This window comes from Varroa destructor, unplaced genomic scaffold (genome assembly GCF_002443255.2).
Source record: "Varroa destructor unplaced genomic scaffold, Vdes_3.0 BEIS01000001.1, whole genome shotgun sequence".
In the NCBI taxonomy this organism is placed as follows: domain Eukaryota; kingdom Metazoa; phylum Arthropoda; class Arachnida; order Mesostigmata; family Varroidae; genus Varroa; species Varroa destructor.
This window is the reverse complement of record NW_019211454.1, coordinates 71,383,362-71,391,073: the sequence shown is the minus strand read 5'-3', so window position 1 is coordinate 71,391,073 and position 7,712 is coordinate 71,383,362. Positions and strand designations below refer to the sequence as shown.

Sequence of the window (7,712 nt, the reverse complement as noted above, 5' to 3'; positions counted from 1 at the left end):
TATATATATAAGTAACATTATTTTTACGTTTTGTACGAAAAACTAGATTCAGAGTTACAACGTTTGATCGTCAATTCAATTGTTATAAAGGCCGATTTTGACACGCCTCACAGGCACCTGCAGTCGGTCGTTGTCCATACGAGTAACTGGCGAATGTTAGCGTGAGCACGCAGAGCGTGCTTACGATGTGTAAAATCGTATATGTATGCTTGTCTAATATCACTTTAATTGATTCGCTATTTCTTTATCCCTCCGTACTCATCTCTGATGAGGGCTCATATTAAAACGTTATTGACACATACCTGTCACTCCATAATGAAAAAATCTGTATGACTATTGTAAGGCTGACATTCCTTAACTCGATTCAACGTTCACATTGCCTTGAGGCCTTATAAACATGTTCCCGACGATCAATGTCTTCTGAGACCGTCAACGACTCACCATAGTTTTCAGCGTCTCGTTATCGGATATCCGTCGAACGGAAATTCTGCCCTGAGGTCTTTTCCCGCTGGGCGACACTTGCCGGCAAAAGAGGTATCATTTCTTTGAAGGAGTCTACACATTCGAGGCTATGGTGCACTTGAAGCTCGATGCGGTTTCAGAGCTATCTATCGTGTCATATTTCCTTATCAGCAATTAGCATATTTCATGTAATTTTATAGATTATTCATATATTTGTGTATGAAGATGCACTTATGGAGTAATGATAATGTGGCAAATCGTTCAAAAATATTTATAATTATTAACAGATTTACAATGATTTTACCGCTCTATTAAGATCAACTATCGCGAAGAATATAGAGAGATATATATATATTGATCCTCACAAAGCACTAAATTTGGACTGACTAACTAACTAGATTTGACCTTTGATGCACAGAACAAGATAGTGATAGAGATATGATGAAAGCTTATATATTAAGTGTGCATTATAATGATTCGAATAAAAATCCCTATTCAAATGCCCATACGATAATTGCGCTAAATTTACTGAGTAATCACAATCTACTAGGGGGCGCTGTTACGACGGTGGCGCGCAGGATAGCATAGTTTGAAAGTAAATCCGCACAGCGGCAGGACTGTCGCCATGAAAAGTATCAGAATTCTTATTATCGCTGCTATCATTTATATATATCTTCATCACATGATTTATGTCAATACAGTGTTATATCACATGAGCAAGGACGTAATTTCCAAAGTGCCCATCCGTGACTGACGATGGAAGCATGAAGTAATACTGATTATTCTCTCACTCCTGTCTTCGGGTGTCTTGCTTTTGTGCAGTAAAGAATTTTATGTATATATCAATTGATAGATATTGAAAAATTGGTCGAATACTAAAGGGTAATAGCGGTGGTTTATATAAATGCGCAGATAGAGATAATCCGTGTGTTCTAAGATCAATCAAAAACATTGTACAGATTCCGCTCTAAAATGTTACAGCAGAAATTGATTTGAAATAAGATCTTTACAACATATTATCTTCATTTACTGTCCTATCATAATTGTAAATTCTCAGTAACACTGTACCAGACGTTGAGTATGACATCACTGTTTATAGCAAGGGCGAAAAAGCTCTATGCGTAAATGTTTAATCTAAAAAAACAACCGATATAACCACATTTGGCGATCGTAATACTAGATTTTCAGCGGCCCAAAGACTTTTAGTGAGGTATCGGTGCTATGAGATAGTTTAGTTCGTGCAAAAGGACAAGCAAGGAGTGGCGTCGCTGTTCACTTTTAGTTCGTCTATTCACAGGTACATCCATACATTTAGAAATCACATTAACTGAATAGAAGGGCAAAAGGTTTTGAATTTGTTTGAAGTTTGAAGTTAACTTACCTAACGTGTAACTTAGCTATTGAATGTATCATAAAAAACGGTCTATCTGATACAACAGCGCTACTTTGTCATTTCGTTATCTCTTTTTGTGTTCCTTTTGACAATTTGCTATCTCCAGCCGTTACTTTGACCATTCGAAATATTGATTCAATTTATGACGGATTAATTTTTTTTCAGATACATTTTATCTAATACGTCGTATGATGTGACACACGGTTGCTTTGAAGACCAGCCGCTCGAGAAACACCTATGGGTAACGATTATGACAGCCGTCCCTTTCTTCTTGGTAAGCCAAATTTTCACCTCCTACTTTGTGATCGTATATAAGTATTGATGTCTTAGAATCAAACACATGCGTTATATCGATTTGTGGCAAAAGGTAAGTGTTTTATCTCTACTATGGTAATATCTTCTAAAAACGTACGATCTCGAAAATTCTGCTATGTGGTAATACTTGCAGTGAATGTTACAGCAGGAAAACACATTTCGAGATACCCGGCATACACATGAACATGCGGAGAAGCGGTGATTATTAATTGGATAGGTCTGTGCGTTATCTGAGAGAAGTCTGATACTTCCCCTACCATCAAGGTGCGCTTTCATAGAAAGACAGAGCGCGGCGATCCTTTCAGGATGTTGGCATGGATATTGACATGTCTGACCGTCTGTTCACCTGGACCCTCTGCTTCCAGCATTCATTTTGCGTTCTTATTAGATGTCTTTAGCTTATTTTGATGGCCAAATGTGATACCAGCATACCGAAAAGGGAAAGGCGTTTCGTATGGAACAACGCTTCTGCATAAATAATCAAAACAACAATCCAGCTGTCTCCCTGTCATCCGCTTTCTACTCCCTGATAAAGGTAGCGACAGTTTCAAAAGTAGCTTTGCTTCCGACAACACAAAAGACGCGTACTCACATAGAATATACATGAACACCCATTGTTTTTTTAGATCATAAGCCGTTTATATCAGTTTCTACCCATCAGTCTAAAGGAGCGTTTTATCAAAGGTCTCAGTCATTTCATATTGAAATAGTTAAAGATAGCCAAGTATTTTTATAACATCTTCTGTTAAAATTTGATCCCTGATCTTCGCACTCAGTGAGCCATCACGTGAGCCCACTATGCGCACAACAATTATCCTACAAGCCAAAAAAAAAAACACATCATCTATACGCCTCTAGTTTGTACGTAGATAGTTACTAGGCAGTAATGTACAACTCGACAGCTTTTGTGGATTGACTACTTCATTACATTTAATAGAAACCGACAAGAACAAAAGTTCTTTCGAAAATCATTTGCGTGTAAGTAAGACTAAGGTTATCATGAAATTCATTTTGTAAGCCTCAAGCTTATTTTTAACCAGGCTTGAGACCATTGTTGTTGGCTAGGACCTCTCAACCTCTCAAAGCTATAACCTCTCTTTCGTCTATCCGCTTTCATTGATTACCCGTACACTCTCCTAAGGCATTGTCAGCTTACGTGAAAAAAGGGACAGCAAAGGAAACGCCATCATTTCAACATCTTCGAAAAGCGAGATAAACAGTGGGAAGATGATAAGATAGCTTCTGACGTACCAAGGTGGCACCAATTGGACCAGCTCATCAAGCACTCTTAGTGATCATCGCTTCTGCTTCACGAAGTCACAGCTGGCCCGGCCAGTCGCGTATCTTTTTCTCCCACACTTTTTTTTTTGCCTCTCAACTGAACGGCATCGCTAGTCGATGTATACTGATACATACGCCTAAATATCGTGAAACAACAACCATTTCCTCGTGCTTTTCAGCGTATTGACTTTTATTTTTCGTCGTCGTCGTCGTCGTCGCTTTGGCTTGCGTCTGGCACTCTGTTATCTTGACTGTTGCCAGCGTCATAGTAGCCAAGGCATAGGCAAGAAAGCATTGATCGTATTCATTGGCCTGTTCACCTCAATCACTGTAGATGCGTAGAGGTGCAGAAGTAAACTAGCGTAGCGTCTGGCAGCCGGGAACTGTCGACGCAGATAAGTAAAGAAAAAGACGTCATTAACATATTTTTGATAATTTCACGCTGTTATGAATATATTATAAAGAGCTATTCTGTATATGACATTGCGACATTCTGTATATGGCCAGCGGTCGTGTTCATGGCAATACCTTAGGTACGAATGCGAGCAGTTAGAGGGTTTTCCGAATTGTGCTATTTCCTGAGCGAAAATGTAATGGTTTAAAGCTTCTAGTCGAGCGAGTAAAGTATCTAACATACAATATAAATATCGAATTGTGTTTATTATAAGATTACAGGCGCTTCGAATAAATGCCGGTGCAAAACTTCTCTAGAAAAAAAAAAACGCAACGCAATAAATTACTACGCTGGAGGCAAGTAATGTTTATACGCGAGTCTACTTCATTAATTTTCGTTTGTGCCCTGATGACGTAATCGACAAGTCGATAATCTACAGTTGTCCGTTTTGTCTAAGAGAATCGACTCCGCTTACATCCTTAGAGTCGATCTCGTAACAATAGGAAAGAGCCAGGGCATGATATGCCTTAATTAGTAACAATCTCGTCAATTAACACCACACCTCTTCGTCTCGGGTAAGATTTATCCAGGGAAATAGATGACCCCACATACAAACGCCAGTTTGCCTGATGTTCAGGAAAAAGCTTGCCACATCATCGCCTTTCAAATAAATACGAGGACGAGCGAAAAGGAACAGTAGATCAATATGTTCGGATGAGCAACGCACTGAGTGCTGATGGATCGATAAGATATAATGTCGTAGTGAAAGCGAGGCAAGAAAGAAGTTCGGTTTATAAGGGTTGGAGTCACTCAGCGCCGGCAGTTTTAACGAAGGTTCAGGAAAGAGTGCTCGTAGGTAACGCGTATGAAAGAACTGTCCATTAAAGGATATCTCTTGAGTAGATTTGGACCACTTCCATGGAAGTTACGCTAAACAATACTGGAAGACACCAGTATCTATATGGAAAGCAACTTGACCTGTTCAAAAAGCCCGCTCGTTGTATGATTCAGATAACAATATCCAGTTGCTAAGGAAAATATCTGGTCTCTGCGTGTTCAAGTCTGTCATAACCTAACCACTCAGAACTTCTTTGCTTCGGCCCTATATGGCTAGATTAGTAGCTGCAAATGGTATCCGGCTGTGGTAGCATTTCATGAATGAACGCGTGAATAAAACGGCGACTAATTGCTAGCTTTGGCGTGCTGTTCCCGCTCTTCGCCGGAGTGTGGCTTCAAACTTGATGCATAGCTATAAAGAAAAATTAAACTTATTTTTTATTTATTTAATATTAAAAGACATCTTCTCTCTTTTATAACATAACAAGAGTAGTTGTGGAGGCATTTCGTATAGATGGAATTGTTAACACTGGACCATTGTTGAAGCTTACCATAGGTGAAAGGGTTCAGGGTTGCTTACTAGAAGGAAGTTCTTTGGATAGTCAAGACCTCAACATCGAATAGATCAGTTCGATATACTAATATCCTACTATCAAAAAACAACACTCAATGATCTTTTTTTTTATCAAATCGCTTTAGCAAAAGTTTCTCTACGTAGCTAAGGAGCGAACTCCTTTAATTGACTATGTACCTAGCTATGGAATGTTCTGCGGAAACAGGGGATTTCGAGCTACGTAGCAACGGTTCGGTACATTGTGCTTTCCTCATTCTGGTTTTCAAACTCTCACCGAGAGATAATCAGAAGCTAAGCCGCATTCGACACGCTAGATTAACTTCCGTCGTGTAATAATTCAACGGAGCTCGCAGTAGTGTGACATCCAACCGGACTAATAGGTACGTAAGAATAACATTAACGTTATTTCCTCAGAAGAAGATCTCCTCATTCTACCGTATATAACTAATAATATAACAATACGTACACGGAAAGGAATAGCAGTAGTCGACAGAGTAAAGTTAAAACGCGTTATGGGTCGTTCGACACGACGTCGTTCGACTGCAATATGAACCGCAAGCGTTGCGACGTTTCGACGAATGATGCTGCAACGTTTGACGATTCTATCTAATGTTTTCCTTCCGAAATAGGTCAGGGCAAATTTGTTGGATAGTACTATGGCGTAAATGCTAGAAACCTAGCGATGTTGTACATCCGTATTTATCGGAGTTGCAGACCTAAAAACGATTTCATAAGTCGGATAAGATGGGTCAGAAACGTGGCTTTTACGTCACGGGCAAACTATAACAGTTCCGTGCCCTGCTTTTTTTTATAATTAACAAACTATTGCTGCTGTCATTGGGGACGCTAGAACACCGAGTGGTCGTTCCTATGGGTTTCTTATTTACGACTACGTCGTCGAATGTATATTCCGATTTTTAATAATAGCACTATAGCTGCACGTTCTATCTCCTACCGTGCATTGAATTAGACTCGTCTCTTAGATATGGAGATTACAGTACTTCTACTCATAGACAGCGCGAGTTATTTTTAAACACTTGAGGAACTTTTAGGTGACAACACAATCCAAGTTCAGTCGAGACTGTATTATTTAAAAGTAATCATAAAAAATCTTAGTCAACTACTAATTCACACTTATCCGTTTATAACATGCAACTGAACTCTAGAAAGTAAGTGTTCGTGCTCGAGACGTACGCTTGAACTCTTCCGCGACGCTCGTTCCTCGGTAGTCAGAGTGAGCTACCACAAATCGCCCGCAGCCAATAATAATACGTGTTGTATACACGGATAAAGCGGCCAAATGAAGGACCCGTGTCTCTCAGCTGTCCTGCGATTGGTCCCGTGGTGAAGACGAATGACGTAACCCAAGCACCGACCTCATTATGATTATTGGTAAAGAGTAGCGGCACTGCTACACCTATTCATACTATTTAGCTACTTTTTGACGACTTCATAAGCTTCCCAACCGACCAATGCCTTGCCTACTGTTTTCTACCAACAGTATTATCAATATTTGTACCTATAATACATAACGACTACGGCGATTGCTATGTATATGCATGTACTCGCGTTATTGGCGTAGCTGAAACGAAATAACGACGACTTAATTGAAGGGGAGCTATTGATCTACAGTGCAAAGGCACCGGACTTCTTAGTAAGAAAGCCTTTTGCTCAGAGGCCTACGAGGATAACCGCCATGGGCAATGAAAGGGAAGAGCTCGTGTAAAACACAATAGGAAGCAAATAGGAACGGATATGCATTGCGTCATACGCTTATGCCATAGCAAATTGACTAGAACGTTCTGCAATAGAAGAAGTGTCTTACAGCGACACTACCCCGGCATAAAGCTGGGTTAACTGTTAATTTTTGTAATGAAGAATAAAGACTAGTTAAGCGCCAGTCTGACCCATTACTCTTTCCTGCAATAATAACACTTTATCAGAAGCCACGCTTCACTGATAATCCACAAGTTTTTCGTCTAAATATTAGCTACTCAAGCAATTTTAGTGCAGTCACTTTTGCTCTAAAAAGATGTTTTTCGTATTTGCGAGACGCAAACTTAAACGAAGTTATTAAAAGTGCTTTTTTTAATAGTGACGATGATGACGATAACCACTGCATAATAAAATGAAAGTGTTGAGAGAAATATTGAACTTGAAGTATTCCGAAATGTGGCAAATAAGATCTGACATTTTAAGCTAAGCACGAAAAATTTATTTATTTATTACTTTACCAAAAGACGAAATTTATTAATTTTCATCACATCATACATTCAGCTGTGGATATATGAATGTTTAGTACTAGCAATAAAAATCTCACTCAATAGGTGCAATAAAAACGCCAGTCTCACTTAAATCAAAGTGTAGAGCTATCTATGAAGACTCGGGAAACAGGGATTTCAATACGTAATGCTAAAATTTAGATTACTTTCCAGGCACACCGTGTATTCCTTACT

At 39.3% G+C, this 7,712-nt stretch overlaps 1 long non-coding RNA gene across 1 annotated transcript in view; it reads left to right on the top strand.

Annotated features, from left to right (window-relative positions):
* The window catches only part of LOC111253541 (uncharacterized), a 98,010-nt gene extending 90,837 nt beyond the window's left edge, over positions 1–7,173 (top strand). The window contains exons 2-5 of the long non-coding RNA XR_002674713.2: positions 2,021–2,129; positions 2,304–2,705; positions 3,312–5,636; positions 6,423–7,173. This is a non-coding gene — a long non-coding RNA (uncharacterized LOC111253541). The remainder of the gene's footprint in view (positions 1–2,020; positions 2,130–2,303; positions 2,706–3,311; positions 5,637–6,422) is intronic.
* The last annotated feature ends 539 nt before the right edge of the window (positions 7,174–7,712 follow it).